Genomic DNA, 18,767 nt, shown 5'->3' with positions numbered 1-18,767 from the left:
GGTGATTCACGAACGTTAAAACTTGTAAAAAAACTATATGATGACATATATATGGTTAATATATAGTTAACATGATATTATGATAAGTAAACATATCATTAATTATATTAACAATGAACTACATATGTAAAAACAAGACTACTAACTTAATGATTTTGAAACGAGACATATATGTAACGTTTATCGTTGTAACGACATTTAATGTATATATATCATATTAAGAGATATTCGTACATCATAATATCATGATAATATAATAATTTAAAATCTCTTTTGATATTATAAACATTGGGTTAACAACATTTAACAAGATCGTTAACCTAAAGGTTTCAAAACAACACTTACATGTAACGACTAACGATGACTTAACGACTCAGTTAAAATGTATATACATGTAGTGTTTTAATATGTATTTATACACTTTTGAAAGACTTCAATACACTTATCAAAATACTTCTACTTAACAAAAATGCTTACAATTACATTCTCGTTCAGTTTCATCAACAATTCTACTCGTATGCACCCGTATTCGTACTCGTACAATACACAACTTTTAGATGTATGTACTATTGGTATATACACTCCAATGATCAGCTCTTAGCAGCCCATGTGAGTCACCTAACACATGTGGGAACCATCATTTGGCAACTAGCATGAAATATCTCATAAGATTACAAAAATATGAGTAATCATTCATGACTTATTTACATGAAAACAAAATTACATATCCTTTATATCTAATCCATACACCAACGACCAAAAACACCTACAAACACTTTCATTCTTCAATTTTCTTCATCTAATTGAACTCTCTCAAGTTCTATCTTCAAGTTCTAAGTGTTCTTCATAAATTCCAAAAGTTCTAGTTTCATAAAATCAAGAATACTTTCAAGTTTGCTAGCTCACTTCCAATCTTGTAAGGTGATCATCCAACCTCAAGAAATCTTTGTTTCTTACAGTAGGTTATCATTCTAATACAAGGTAATAATCATATTCAAACTTTGGTTCAATTTCTATAACTATAACAATCTTATTTCAAGTGATGATCTTACTTGAACTTGTTTTCGTGTCATGATTTTGCTTCAAGAACTTTGAGCCATCCAAGGATCCATTGAAGCTAGGTCCATTTTTCTCTTTTACAGTAGGTTCATCCAAGGAACTTAAGGTAGTAATGATGTTCATAACATCATTCGATTCATACATATAAAGTTATCTTATTCGAAGGTTTAAACTTGTAATCACTAGAACATAGTTTAGTTAATTCTAAACTTGTTCGCAAACAAAAGTTAATCCTTCTAACTTGACTTTTAAAATCAACTAAACACATGTTCTATATCTATATGATATGCTAACTTAATGATTTAAAACCTGGAAACACGAAAAACACCGTAAAACCGGATTTACGCCGTCGTAGTAACACCGCGGGCTGTTTTGGGTTAGTTAATTAAAAACTATGATAAACTTTGATTTAAAAGTTGTTATTCTGAGAAAATGATTTTTATTATGAACATGAAACTATATCCAAAAATTATGGTTAAACTCAAAGTGGAAGTATGTTTTCTAAAATGGTCATCTAGACGTCGTTCTTTCGACTGAAATGACTACCTTTACAAAAACGACTTGTAACTTATTTTTCCGACTAGAAACCTATACTTTTTTTGTTTAGATTCATAAAATAGAGTTCAATATGAAACCATAGCAATTTGATTCACTCAAAACAGATTTAAAATGAAGAAGTTATGGGTAAAACAAGATTGGATAATTTTTCTCATTTTAGCTACGTGAAAATTGGTAACAAATCTATTCCAACCATAACTTAATCAACTTGTATTATATATTATGTAATCTTGAGATACCATAGACACGTATACAATGTTTCGACCTATCATGTCGACACATCTATATATATTTCGGAACAACCATAGACACTCTATATGTGAATGTTGGAGTTAGCTATACAGGGTTGAGGTTGATTCCAAAATATATATAGTTTGAGTTGTGATCAATACTGAGATACGTATACACTGGGTCGTGGATTGATTCAAGATAATATTTATCGATTTATTTCTGTACATCTAACTGTGGACAACTAGTTGTAGGTTACTAACGAGGACAGCTGACTTAATAAACTTAAAACATCAAAATATATTAAAAGTGTTGTAAATATATTTTGAACATACTTTGATATATATGTATATATTGTTATAGGTTCGTGAATCAACCAGTGGCCAAGTCTTACTTCCCGACGAAGTAAAAAGTCTGTGAAAGTGAGTTATAGTCCCACTTTTAAAATCTAATATTTTTGGGATGAGAATACATGCAGGTTTTATAAATGATTTACAAAATAGACACAAGTACGTGAAACTACATTCTATGGTTGAATTATCGAAATCGAATATGCCCCTTTTTATTAAGTCTGGTAATCTAAGAATTAGGGAACAGACACCCTAATTGACGCGAATCCTAAAGATAGATCTATTGGGCCTAACAAACCCCATCCAAAGTACCGGATGCTTTAGTACTTCGAAATTTATATCATATCCGAAGGGTGTCCCGGAATGATGGGGATATTCTTATATATGCATCTTGTTATTGTCGGTTACCAGGTGTTCACCATATGAATGATTTTTATCTCTATGTATGGGATGTGTATTGAAATATGAAATCTTGTGGTCTATTGTTACGATTTGATATATATAGGTTAAACCTATAACTCACCAACATTTTTGTTGACGTTTTAAGCATGTTTATTCTCAGGTGATTATTAAGAGCTTCCGCTGTCGCATACTTAAATAAGGACAAGATTTGGAGTCCATGCTTGTATGATATTGTGTAAAAACTGCATTCAAGAAACTTATTTTGTTGTAACATATTTGTATTGTAAACCATTATGTAATGGTCGTGTGTAAACAGGATATTTTAGATTATCATTATTTGATAATCTACGTAAAGCTTTTTAAACCTTTATTGATGAAATAAAGGTTATGGTTTGTTTAAAAATGAATGCAGTCTTTGAAAAACGTCTCATATAGAGGTCAAAACCTCGCAACGAAATCAATTAATATGGAACGTTTTTAATCAATAAGAACGGGACATTTCAGTTGGTATCCGAGCGTTGGTCTTAGAGAACCAGAAAATTTGCATTAGTGTGTCTTATCGAGTTTGTTAGGATGCATTAGTGAGTCTGGACTTCGACCGTGTTTTCTTTAAAAATGATTGCTTAACATTTTTGTTGGAAACTATATATTTTTAGCATATGAATATTATGTGATATATTAATCTCTTAACGTGTTTGATATTATGTGATAGATGTCTACCTCTAGAACAAGTCCCATTGACTCACCTAATAATAATGAAGAGTCAAATGTAAATTGGAATGATTTGTGGACTGATTCACAAGTTCCCGAAGAGGAACCGGAAGAAGAGTCGGAACCGGAAGAAGAATCGGAACCGGAAGAAGAATCGGAACCGGATGAAGAAATAGAACCGGTGGGGGAAATAATAAAACGGTTAAGTAAAAGAAAATCCTCAACCAACCGACCAAGGTTAATTATGGTCAATGGTGTTTCCGCCAAGGAAGCAAAATATTGGGAGGATTACCAATTCTCCGATGAATCGGATTCCGACGAGAATTCCGATGATGTTATAGAAATTACCCCAACTGAATTTAAAAAGGCAAAAGAAAATAATAAGGGAAAGGGCATAAAAATAGAGAAATCTAATTCCAACCCCGATGAACTTTATATGTATCGTCAACCCCCGAAGTCCTTAAGTTGTAACAATGACCCGGGAACCTCTAAACCACCAGGTTTTTCTAAACCAATGTGGACAACGACGACTCGTATTAGGGGAACATCATATATCCCTAGAAACTTGGCAAAACGAACCAAAACCGAAGAAGAAGAAACGAGCGAGTCGGAATAAGATAGTTGTATTCGTGTGGTGTAATATATGGAATATAGTGTTCTTATGCTTTATGATATATGTAAAAATTGCTTGTATTAATAAGTATTTTTTTTATGAATCTAACTCTTGTCTATTTTACAGTTTAAAAACACAAAATGGATAGACAACCCAATATTTTAAGAGACCTACCCGGAGACATGATTGATGAAATCTTGTCTAGAGTCGGCCAGAATTCTTCGGCACAACTATTTAAGGCGAGATCAGTTTGTAAGACATTCGAAGAACGTTCCAAGAATGTCTTGGTTTATAAGAGACTTTCGTTTGAAAGATGGGGGATATCACATTGGGAAACCCATAAGTTACGATGTGTTTACTTTGACGCATATATTGCGGGGAACCCAAATGCTATTTTACGCAACGGGTTAAGAAATTATTTTGACTCAATATATCCGAATATTGGACTTCGTGATTTAGAAAAAGCGGCTAACATGCAACATAAAGAAGCATGTTATGCTTACGGATTAGTAATGTTCGCTTCTCACCAAAGTGAGAACAAGAACATCGGGCTACAACTATTAAACAAAACGTTTCCACAAGTGACGGAGTCGGTAATTGGGGTAAGAAATGAGGTTTTTAGATTATTACGGGACTGTTGGACATTACGTAACCCTCGTCCCTTTGATGACGTTACAACACGCTGTCTTATCAACGGCCATAACGGTTATGTTGCACAAGACCAAGGATGGGAAGTAGTCCTAGTAAAACCAGAATGCATGACTTGTTTCTGGACGTATGAATTACGGGTCTTTATTGCCTTTGCTGAACGACTTGTGTACTAGCTAGAATTGTCTTCACAACTATCTTGTATCAAAGTTATTGTGTGCTATATTTCATGCTTTATGTAAAATAAGAGGTATTGTAAGTTTGTAAAATATTGTATAAAAGTTTGAACGCGAAATATTATTATAATCAGTTTTTCATATAGAATTGTAGTAGTTGAATTGTATATTAGCTACTAAGTATGAACTTAACGGGTAGGTACTACCCGAATTTAAACTTATAAAACGCTAATATGAAGAAAAAGCTTTTATAAATGAGTTCATATTATGCTACGAAATACTATTAACTACTCTTAATATTCTGTATGATTAACTTGTTCCATTTAACTATTTTGAAGGAAATGGCACCGACTACTCGACACACCGTGAATATGAATGAAGAGGAATTCCGTACTTTTCTAGCTTCAAACATAGCCGCAGTACAGGCTGCGCTACATACCAACAATAACCTTGGATCTAGCAGTACAGGAAATCGTGTAGGATGCACCTACAAAGAATTCACTGCCTGCAAACCTTTGGAATTTGATGGAACCGAAGGACCGATCGGATTGAAACGGTGGACCGAGAAGGTTGAATCGGTGTTTGCCATAAGTAAGTGTACTGAAGAGGACAAAGTGAAGTACGCTACGCATACCTTCACAGGTTCTGCGTTAACATGGTGGAATACCTATCTAGAGCAAGTGGGACAAGATGATGCGTACGCACTACCGTGGTCAGCATTCAAGCACTTGATGAACGAGAAGTACCGTCCCAGAACCGAGGTCAATAAGCTCAAGACAGAACTTAGAGGGTTACGAACCCAAGGATTTGATATTACCACGTACGAAAGACGATTCACAGAATTGTGCCTATTGTGTCCGGGAGCATTCGAAGATGAGGAAGAGAAGATCGACGCATTTGTGAAAGGATTACCGGAAAGAATCCAAGAAGATATAAGTTCACACGAGCCCGCCTCCATACAACAGGCATGTAGAATGGCTCACAAACTAGTGAACCAGATTGAAGAAAGAATTAAAGAACAGACTGCTGAAGAGGCCAATGTGAAGCAAGTCAAAAGAAAGTGGGAGGAAAACGGTGATAAGAATCACCAATACAACAACAACAGCAATTACAACAATAATCGCAACAATTATCCCAACAATCGCAACATCAATCGCAACTACAACAAACGGCCCAACAACAACAACAACAACAACAACAACAACAGCAACTACAACAATCATCCCAACAACAATAATAACCGCAACAACAACAACAATCAGAAGCAACAATGCCAAAGGTGTGAAAAGAATCACTCGGGGTTCTGCACCAAATTTTGCAACAAGTGTAAAAGAAATGGTCATAGCGCGACGAAGTGTGAGGTCTACGGACCAGGGGTTAACAGAACGAAAGGAACAAATGGTGTCGGAACGAGTAATGGCGGAGCAAGTAGTGTCGGAGCAAGTTATTCCAATGTAGTTTGTTATAAATGTGGAAAACCGGGCCACATTATTAGAAATTGCCCGAACCAGGAGAACACTAATGGACAAGGCCGCGGAAGAGTTTTCAATATTAATGCGGCAGAGGCACAGGAAGACCCGGAGCTTGTTACGGGTACGTTTCTTATTGACAATAAATCTGCTTACGTTTTATTTGATTCGGGTGCGGATAGAAGCTATATGAGTAGAGATTTTTGTGCTAAATTAAGTTGTCCATTGACGCCTTTGGATAGTAAATTTTTACTCGAATTAGCAAATGGTAAATTAATTTCAGCAGATAATATATGTCGGAATCGAGAAATTAAACTGGTTAGCGAAACATTTAAGATTGATTTGATACCAGTAGAGTTAGGGAGTTTTGATGTGATAATCGGTATGGACTGGTTGAAAGAAGTGAAAGCGGAGATCGTTTGTTACAAAAATGCAATTCGCATTATACGAGAAAAAGGAAAACCCTTAATGGTGTACGGAGAAAAGGGCAACACGAAGCTACATCTTATTAGTAATTTGAAGGCACAAAAACTAATAAGAAAAGGTTGCTATGCTGTTCTAGCACACGTCGAGAAAGTACAAACTGAAGAAAAGAGCATCAATGATGTTCCTATTGCAAAAGAATTTCCCGATGTATTTCCGAAAGAATTACCGGGATTACCCCCACATCGATCTGTTGAATTTCAAATAGATCTTGTACCAGGAGCTGCACCAATAGCTCGTGCTCCTTACAGACTCGCACCCAGCGAGATGAAAGAACTGCAAAGCCAATTACAAGAACTTTTAGAGCGTGGTTTCATTCGACCAAGCACATCACCTTGGGGAGCTCCTATTTTGTTTGTCAAGAAGAAAGATGGTACATTCAGGTTGTGTATCGACTACCGAGAGTTGAACAAACTTACCATCAAGAACCGCTACCCACTACCGAGAATCGACGACTTATTTGATCAACTACAAGGCTCGTCTGTTTATTCAAAGATTGACTTACGTTCCGGGTATCATCAAATGCGGGTGAAAGAAGATGATATTCCAAAGACTGCTTTCAGAACACGTTACGGTCATTACGAGTTTATGGTCATGCCGTTTGGTTTAACTAATGCACCAGCTGTGTTCATGGACCTTATGAACCGAGTGTGTGGACCATACCTTGACAAGTTTGTCATTGTTTTCATTGATGACATACTTATTTACTCAAAGAATGACCAAGAACACGGTGAACATTTGAGAAAGGTGTTAGAAGTATTGAGGAAGGAAGAATTGTACGCTAAGTTTTCAAAGTGTGCATTTTGGTTGGAAGAAGTTCAATTCCTCGGTCACATAGTGAACAAAGAAGGTATTAAGGTGGATCCGGCAAAGATAGAAACTGTTGAAAAGTGGGAAACCCCGAAAACTCCGAAACACATACGCCAGTTTTTAGGACTAGCTGGTTACTACAGAAGGTTCATCCAAGACTTTTCCAGAATAGCAAAACCCTTGACTGCATTAACGCATAAAGGGAAGAAATTTGAATGGAATGATGAACAAGAGAAAGCGTTTCAGTTATTGAAGAAAAAGCTAACTACGGCACCTATATTGTCATTGCCTGAAGGGAATGATGATTTTGTGATTTATTGTGACGCATCAAAGCAAGGTCTCGGTTGTGTATTAATGCAACGAACGAAGGTGATTGCTTATGCGTCTAGACAATTGAAGATTCACGAACAAAATTATACGACGCATGATTTGGAATTAGGCGCGGTTGTTTTTGCATTAAAGACTTGGAGGCACTACTTATATGGGGTCAAAAGTATTATATATACCGACCACAAAAGTCTTCAACACATATTTAATCAGAAACAACTGAATATGAGGCAGCGTAGGTGGATTGAATTATTGAATGATTACGATTTTGAGATTCGTTACCACCCGGGGAAGGCAAATGTGGTAGCCGATGCCTTGAGCAGGAAGGATAGAGAACCCATTCGAGTAAAATCTATGAATATAATGATTCATAATAACATTACTACTCAAATAAAGGAGGCGCAACAAGGAGTTTTAAAAGAGGAAAATTTAAAGGATGAAATACCCAAAGGATCGGAGAAGCATCTTAATATTCGGGAAGACGGAACCCGGTATAGGGCTGAAAGGATTTGGGTACCAAAATTTGGAGATATGAGAGAAATGGTACTTAGAGAAGCTCATAAAACCAGATACTCAATACATCCTGGAACGGGAAAGATGTACAAGGATCTCAAGAAACATTTTTGGTGGCCGGGTATGAAAGCCGATGTTGCTAAATACGTAGGAGAATGTTTGACGTGTTCTAAGGTCAAAGCTGAGCATCAGAAACCATCAGGTCTACTTCAACAACCCGAAATCCCGGAATGGAAATGGGAAAACATTACCATGGATTTCATCACTAAATTGCCAAGGACTGCAAGTGGTTTTGATACTATTTGGGTAATAGTTGATCGTCTCACCAAATCAGCACACTTCCTACCAATAAGAGAAGATGACAAGATGGAGAAGTTAGCACGACTGTATTTGAAGGAAGTCGTCTCCAGACATGGAATACCAATCTCTATTATCTCTGATAGGGATGGCAGATTTATTTCAAGATTCTGGCAGACATTACAGCAAGCATTAGGAACTCGTCTAGACATGAGTACTGCCTATCATCCACAAACTGATGGGCAGAGCGAAAGGACGATACAAACGCTTGAAGACATGCTACGAGCATGTGTTATTGATTTCGGAAACAGTTGGGATCGACATCTACCGTTAGCAGAATTTTCCTACAACAACAGCTACCATTCAAGCATTGAGATGGCGCCGTTTGAAGCACTTTATGGTAGAAAGTGCAGGTCTCCGATTTGTTGGAGTGAGGTGGGGGATAGACAGATTACGGGTCCGGAGATTATACAAGAAACTACCGAGAAGATCATCCAAATTCAACAACGGTTGAAAACCGCCCAAAGTCGACAAAAGAGCTACGCTGACATTAAAAGAAAAGATATAGAATTTGAAATTGGAGAGATGGTCATGCTTAAAGTTTCACCTTGGAAAGGCGTTGTTCGATTTGGTAAACGAGGGAAATTAAATCCAAGGTATATTGGACCATTCAAGATTATTGATCGTGTCGGACCAGTAGCTTACCGACTTGAGTTACCTCAACAACTCGCGGCTGTACATAACACTTTCCACGTCTCGAATTTGAAGAAATGTTTTGCTAAAGAAGATCTCACTATTCCGTTAGATGAAATCCAAATCAACGAAAAACTCCAATTCATCGAAGAACCCGTCGAAATAATGGATCGTGAGGTTAAAAGACTTAAGCAAAACAAGATACCAATTGTTAAGGTTCGATGGAATGCTCGTAGAGGACCCGAGTTCACCTGGGAGCGTGAAGATCAGATGAAGAAGAAATACCCGCATCTATTTCCAGAAGATTCGTCAACACCTTCAACAGCTTAAAATTTCGGGACGAAATTTATTTAACGGGTAGGTACTGTAGTGACCCGAACTTTTCCATGTTTATATATATTAATTGAGATTGATGTTTACATGATTAAATGTTTCCAACATGTTAAGCAATCAAACTTGTTAAGACTTGATTAATTGAAATAGGTTTCATATAGACAATTGACCACCCAAGTTGACCGGTGATTCACGAACGTTAAAACTTGTAAAAAAACTATATGATGACATATATATGGTTAATATATAGTTAACATGATATTATGATAAGTAAACATATCATTAATTATATTAACAATGAACTACATATGTAAAAACAAGACTACTAACTTAATGATTTTGAAACGAGACATATATGTAACGTTTATCGTTGTAACGACATTTAATGTATATATATCATATTAAGAGATATTCGTACATCATAATATCATGATAATATAATAATTTAAAATCTCTTTTGATATTATAAACATTGGGTTAACAACATTTAACAAGATCGTTAACCTAAAGGTTTCAAAACAACACTTACATGTAACGACTAACGATGACTTAACGACTCAGTTAAAATGTATATACATGTAGTGTTTTAATATGTATTTATACACTTTTGAAAGACTTCAATACACTTATCAAAATACTTCTACTTAACAAAAATGCTTACAATTACATTCTCGTTCAGTTTCATCAACAATTCTACTCGTATGCACCCGTATTCGTACTCGTACAATACACAACTTTTAGATGTATGTACTATTGGTATATACACTCCAATGATCAGCTCTTAGCAGCCCATGTGAGTCACCTAACACATGTGGGAACCATCATTTGGCAACTAGCATGAAATATCTCATAAGATTACAAAAATATGAGTAATCATTCATGACTTATTTACATGAAAACAAAATTACATATCCTTTATATCTAATCCATACACCAACGACCAAAAACACCTACAAACACTTTCATTCTTCAATTTTCTTCATCTAATTGAACTCTCTCAAGTTCTATCTTCAAGTTCTAAGTGTTCTTCATAAATTCCAAAAGTTCTAGTTTCATAAAATCAAGAATACTTTCAAGTTTGCTAGCTCACTTCCAATCTTGTAAGGTGATCATCCAACCTCAAGAAATCTTTGTTTCTTACAGTAGGTTATCATTCTAATACAAGGTAATAATCATATTCAAACTTTGGTTCAATTTCTATAACTATAACAATCTTATTTCAAGTGATGATCTTACTTGAACTTGTTTTCGTGTCATGATTTTGCTTCAAGAACTTTGAGCCATCCAAGGATCCATTGAAGCTAGGTCCATTTTTCTCTTTTACAGTAGGTTCATCCAAGGAACTTAAGGTAGTAATGATGTTCATAACATCATTCGATTCATACATATAAAGTTATCTTATTCGAAGGTTTAAACTTGTAATCACTAGAACATAGTTTAGTTAATTCTAAACTTGTTCGCAAACAAAAGTTAATCCTTCTAACTTGACTTTTAAAATCAACTAAACACATGTTCTATATCTATATGATATGCTAACTTAATGATTTAAAACCTGGAAACACGAAAAACACCGTAAAACCGGATTTACGCCGTCGTAGTAACACCGCGGGCTGTTTTGGGTTAGTTAATTAAAAACTATGATAAACTTTGATTTAAAAGTTGTTATTCTGAGAAAATGATTTTTATTATGAACATGAAACTATATCCAAAAATTATGGTTAAACTCAAAGTGGAAGTATGTTTTCTAAAATGGTCATCTAGACGTCGTTCTTTCGACTGAAATGACTACCTTTACAAAAACGACTTGTAACTTATTTTTCCGACTAGAAACCTATACTTTTTTTGTTTAGATTCATAAAATAGAGTTCAATATGAAACCATATCAATTTGATTCACTCAAAACAGATTTAAAATGAAGAAGTTATGGGTAAAACAAGATTGGATAATTTTTCTCATTTTAGCTACGTGAAAATTGGTAACAAATCTATTCCAACCATAACTTAATCAACTTGTATTATATATTATGTAATCTTGAGATACCATAGACACGTATACAATGTTTCGACCTATCATGTCGACACATCTATATATATTTCGGAACAACCATAGACACTCTATATGTGAATGTTGGAGTTAGCTATACAGGGTTGAGGTTGATTCCAAAATATATATAGTTTGAGTTGTGATCAATACTGAGATACGTATACACTGGGTCGTGGATTGATTCAAGATAATATTTATCGATTTATTTCTGTACATCTAACTGTGGACAACTAGTTGTAGGTTACTAACGAGGACAGCTGACTTAATAAACTTAAAACATCAAAATATATTAAAAGTGTTGTAAATATATTTTGAACATACTTTGATATATATGTATATATTGTTATAGGTTCGTGAATCAACCAGTGGCCAAGTCTTACTTCCCGACGAAGTAAAAAGTCTGTGAAAGTGAGTTATAGTCCCACTTTTAAAATCTAATATTTTTGGGATGAGAATACATGCAGGTTTTATAAATGATTTACAAAATAGACACAAGTACGTGAAACTACATTCTATGGTTGAATTATCGAAATCGAATATGCCCCTTTTTATTAAGTCTGGTAATCTAAGAATTAGGGAACAGACACCCTAATTGACGCGAATCCTAAAGATAGATCTATTGGGCCTAACAAACCCCATCCAAAGTACCGGATGCTTTAGTACTTCGAAATTTATATCATATCCGAAGGGTGTCCCGGAATGATGGGGATATTCTTATATATGCATCTTGTTATTGTCGGTTACCAGGTGTTCACCATATGAATGATTTTTATCTCTATGTATGGGATGTGTATTGAAATATGAAATCTTGTGGTCTATTGTTACGATTTGATATATATAGGTTAAACCTATAACTCACCAACATTTTTGTTGACGTTTTAAGCATGTTTATTCTCAGGTGATTATTAAGAGCTTCCGCTGTCGCATACTTAAATAAGGACAAGATTTGGAGTCCATGCTTGTATGATATTGTGTAAAAACTGCATTCAAGAAACTTATTTTGTTGTAACATATTTGTATTGTAAACCATTATGTAATGGTCGTGTGTAAACAGGATATTTTAGATTATCATTATTTGATAATCTACGTAAAGCTTTTTAAACCTTTATTGATGAAATAAAGGTTATGGTTTGTTTAAAAATGAATGCAGTCTTTGAAAAACGTCTCATATAGAGGTCAAAACCTCGCAACGAAATCAATTAATATGGAACGTTTTTAATCAATAAGAACGGGACATTTCAGTAGCCTCCTCAATCATTGGAGATAAGAAGAAGGTGATCCCTTCCATCCACCACATTCACCTCTTGGCGAAGAACCTGAAGCACTTACCAGCGAACCTATTCGAAACACCATTTTTTCTCTCATTTCCCGAGTATCTCGTCATGATTATATACTATCCCATATTCTAAATCTTATTTATTCGATCGTCCGAACCACCGATCATCCCAGTATAATAGAAGAAGTCAACGAGCTTCGCGCTCGGGTAGTGGCTTTGGAGAATATGCTGCAAAGATTACAAACACCACCAGCAGCATCAGCAGCATAACCAGTACCACCATCATCAACACCAACAGTATCATTACCACCACCAACAACAACATCCGCATCCCACACCTCAACATCACAATCTGTACCTTGAACATCAACATCATACGCACCATAGATACCAAGAAATACCAACAACAACAAACGATGAAGTATTGATTCATAACTTCATCGAAGAAATATTCTGCAGAGAATATGTAGTTTCTAAAAGTTTTAGAGATTTTATATTCTAGTCCTGGTCGAAAACCAGGTGAGATTAATATTATGTTAACTCATTAAATCCATGATTACATCTAAAGAAAATATATATGTAGGTATATTTTCATAAAGATTGTAATTAAGAAAATTCTTTTGTACAAACTGTTAATGGTGAGAATATTTTAACAGGTAGGTAATACCCGAGAGATATATAAATTCACAATTAATATGTTACATTCTTCAATTCTGATTCAACAAGTCATCAACTATACTCACTACTTTCATAACAATATATATATTCTTTTATAAAAAATTGAAACAACCATCCGCATCCAAATTTGATTACATATTCTGATTTTGAAAAATCAGAATCTAAGCCAAGATTTAACAGAAAACATCACTCTTAGATTCTTACACCTTTCAAATGTCATACTTCGAATTCAAAACTGTAATAGTACATCATATGTATACATATAACATTCATCTCTTAGAATTATCAGCTTTCATTCTGAAATTCTGAAAAGCAACCAGTCTACGAATCAATACTCTGAATGTTGAAAAAGCTGATGACGCATCAAAAACTGTAAACGACTTTAACAGTCAAAAGTTTGTTGATAAAGAATGGTGTGTTGGCAAAACTCAGAAAAATTTTGGTACTGAAAAACGGATTGAGCAAAGTATGAAGGAGGCTGTGGATAAATCACAAAGACTAAACCTGCCTTCAAAGAATCCAAATGATTCAGTATTTGCTGAAGCCATTAACGAATACCTTGCTTCCGAATCTAAACCCTTGCGGACAATATTCTTCATCATCCTCTGATATTAGAAATTCTAAGATATCATCGTATCTTTCATTATAAATATCCTCCATATTTCTGGAGATAATTCCATAATCATTCTTATCGGAAATCAATTTTCTCCTTATGATATCTGTGTTACATCATAAAAGAAACTATTTTAGTTTCTAAATTCTGAAACCTTCGAGTTCAAAATATGAATATTTTTGAAGTGGTGTTGGGAGCTGAAGCATGAGTTAGTATAATATAATGACACTTGATCAACGTGATTATATTACAGTAAGTCATGCTGAGTTTTTAAATGGAACGTGATGATTCACAGATCATAACGTCATCATGTGCTATGTCATACGACTCTTGTATTCTAGTTAATCACTAAAATATCAAGAAAATATTTCTTGATGATTCTGTCTTTTCTTGGGTATTCTGGTAATTTAACAAATCAAGATCGTGTCATTACCATTTTCTTCTTAGAACATTAACAATGTTCATTCCGAAATTCATATCTACAAATTCTGGACCATTACAAGCAATGCTTAGTCACAAGAAGAAGAAACGAAGGGACAAAACTCCGAAATAGAAATGGGGGTATAAATCGCAAAAAATAAAAGAAAGCATTAACTGGGGATGACAATAATTATAGAAGACAGAAGCAGGAACTTTGAAATATAAGGGAGAATATAAAGCCCGATAACAACACATAAATTACAAACCGTGAATATCAATGTTTATCGCAACATAAAGACACGGGAGAATTAAAAGCACTATAACCCTAAGGGCAAAGTAGAAGTAAGAAGATTCCTCCGGTGGTAGATGAAAAAGAAGAATGACAGATATGAAAGTTAGGAGTATATCAAGAATCAGAACTGGATGAAACATTTTTTTTTACAATCTTTTAAAAATAGGAAATGATGAAGAATGTAAGAGTGATGAAAATAATGAAACGGAAGAGGTCAATTTATAGCGAAATATCAAACATAGCAATCGAGGCAAATTACGCATTTAATCAAAAGAAATCTTAATTTCCTTAAATTCCGAAGAATCAAATCTTATTTAGATTATGAAAACTTTCTATTCCTTAAATTACGGAAATCAATCGTTAATACGTCAAGAGTTAAGACGAATCTCTATTCTTCATTTCACTCTTTTACGATAACTTCTCTCATACGCTTCGAATAATCGGATTATTTTATCCATATTATTTAACGGTGATAAAACTCTATTTATCAACACATATACGGCATGAAAACATTTTTATTGTTAGTCATGACGACTTCACTCAAATTTCGGGACGAAATTTCTTTAACGGGTAAGTACTGTGATGACCCGAAAATTTCTGACCAAATTTAAACTTAATCTTTGTATGATTAACATTTCCGACACGATAAGCAAAGTCTGTAAAACTGAATCCCAAAATTTTTGAATTTCAAATACCTTTCGGTTATTCTCGACGATTAGCGAACAATTATATATATATATATATATATATATATATATATATATATATATATATATATATATATATATATATATATATATATATATATATATATATATACTATAACTTGAAAACGTAACAATGTATTAATTGTTTGATACCGTACATTAAACTTATTGGTTTAAATATTTATTTGAATATATATGATAAGTTGGAATTGTATGAATAACTTGCGACGTATATTTAAAACGTGTTTATGAATGTTGAAAATATATATTAACTTGGTCATAAAACGATTTGTTATTATATATATATATATATATATATATATATATATATATATATATATATATATATATATATATATATATCAACAAATAGCGAGAAAATGATTTATAGAAGTAAATGACCAAAACACTCGAAAGTTTAAGATACACTTTGAATGATATAGTTTATTGATAATTTAAGAATATATTTTGACAAAGGTACGAGTCATAAAACGTAAATTGCGAGTTTTCTAAGCGTACGAAAATGCGTTCGAGAAACCGGAACCGAGACATAAGTCGAGTGACAACATACGAGTCATCGGAACGAAAATTACAAGTCAACTATGCACATGAATTTAATATAATATATAATTAATTATTTAAATTATATATATTATATATATTATATTTAATTATGTCGACAAACAAGAAAACAAAAAATATGTGAGCTGGATCTGACGGCCATGCGATCGCATGCAAAATAGGCATAAAACCCATGTGAGTGCATGAGCTCATGCAAGTGCATGAGATTTGCACTAAAATCCCATGCACTCGCATGGGCATCAGAATCAGGAATTATGCCTATAAAAGGCCAGTTTCTGCTCGATTTTTTTACACAAATATCTTCTACTCTCTCTGTATTATTATTTATATTATTATTATTATTATTATTATTATTATTATTATTATTATTATTATTATTATTAAGATTGTTATTATTTATTTTATTATTATTAGTAGTATTATTATTATTATTAATTATATCACTTAAAATACTACGACGAGATCATGAGCGTGTCACTTTCAAAATAGGTTTTCAAGCGGGATAGAGCTAAGGAAACTATGGGTTATTACTAAGGAGGTTATGGGTATTGTTCGAGGGTATTGTTCGCAAGTTAAACCTAATATTTATCATCTCTGTTGCGTCTACGTACTTTCCTGCAATATTGAATCTCAATATTGATACGTGAGCATTCATATCTTATCTTTTATATATTAATAGTGTATACATGTTTAGTGCTCGAGTATATATTTATACATGCTTGTATGATAAATTTCGTCGTTAAACAGTTTATAATGAATCACGAATTAAATACATATATTACTGGTAAAAGGTATATGACATACATGTTTTCGGAAAGCTGGCGAAAAATCAATAACTTTTCATTTAGAAATCGCGTAATTTCGATGAACGAATCAAAAGATATGGTCAACTGAATTATAATTGACGTTAATTGGAATTGCTTTTGAATCTGCAATTAATATTTAAACAACCTGTTTATGAGATTGATAAAATACTACTAGCCAAGTAAATGAATCCTTATATAAGGCACGTCTCGTTTTGTTGAACAATTGTCAAAATTGACTTTTTGAAATGACTTTTGATAACTTTTGTATGTCGATCTCGAGCATTAGGATTGTGATACACTATAGCCCAACCTAGTTTATTAGACATATATTGACCAACATATGTTCTCTAGGTTGAGATCTACGGTTAATTTTGCATTCCGAGTTTCGGTCACTTTTTGGTGAATGACCTTATGTGCTGCTAAGGTGAGTTTCATTTACTCCCTTTTTAATTGCTTTTGCAATCTATATTTTTGGGCTGAGAATACATGCAATATATTTAAACGCAATTGATACAAGTACATACTAAATGCTACACTGAGTTTTAACCAAAAATCCCTTAGCTTTGGTAACTAGTAACTGCCAGTTATAAGAACTGGTGGGCGCGAGTAGTAGTATATGGATCCATAGGGCTTGACATCCCCGTTCGAGCTAGAGCACTAGCCTTTTAACGGACGTATGCTATTTCAGAAGCGTATATGTTGGTTTGCGTGTATTATTAAGATTATTATACAAAGGGTACTTATTATATAGACGTTAAAGTTTAGTTACCAGGGTGCTCTGTTACGTAGAATCTTTTGATAAACGTTTCTGGATGAAACAACTGAAATCTTGTGATCCACCTTTATATACAGATTATGCGCAACATTAAAACTATAAACTCACCAACCTTTGTGTTGACACTTTTAAACATGTTTATTCTCAGGTTCCTAGAAGTCTTCCGTTGTTTGCTTATACGTTATACAAGCTATGTGCATGGAGTCATACATGCTTTATTCAAGAAAACTTTGCATTCACAAAATCATCACCGTGTATCTTATTTTGACTGCTTTGTCAACGGATGTAGTATTGTAAACTATTATATACGGTAATTGTCTATACGTGGAAATTATCAGACGTTGAAAACCTTGGATTTATATATTCATTTATGGTGTGCCTTTTTAAAAGAATGCAATGTTACAAAGCGTATCATATAGAGGTCAAAACCTCAATATGAAATCAATGAATGATGTATTCGTCCAAATGGATTTGAAAGGATCGTCACACACGTGAATATAATATAATATATAATTAATTAATATAAATTATATAAATTATATATATTATAAAAATATGTCGACAAACAAAACAACAAAAAATTGTGGGCTGGATTTTGGGGCCATGCGATCGCATGAGAAATAGGCATAAAACCCATGCGATCGCATGGCAGTCAGGATTCAGAAACATTCTATAAATTGGCCAGTTTGCTCGACGTACACACACACACACACATATCCTATATGTTACTCCCTCTATTATATAATTATTTATATTATTATTATTATTATTATTATTATTATTATTATTATTATTATTATTATTATTATTATTATTATTATTATTATTAAGATTAATATTACTATTAATCTTATTATTATTATCAGTAGTATTAATATTATTATTATTAGTATTATACATAAAAT

The sequence above is a fragment of the Rutidosis leptorrhynchoides genome, chromosome 8, assembly GCF_046630445.1.
Source record: "Rutidosis leptorrhynchoides isolate AG116_Rl617_1_P2 chromosome 8, CSIRO_AGI_Rlap_v1, whole genome shotgun sequence".
Classification (NCBI taxonomy): domain Eukaryota; kingdom Viridiplantae; phylum Streptophyta; class Magnoliopsida; order Asterales; family Asteraceae; genus Rutidosis; species Rutidosis leptorrhynchoides.
This window is presented reverse-complemented; position numbering follows the sequence as displayed.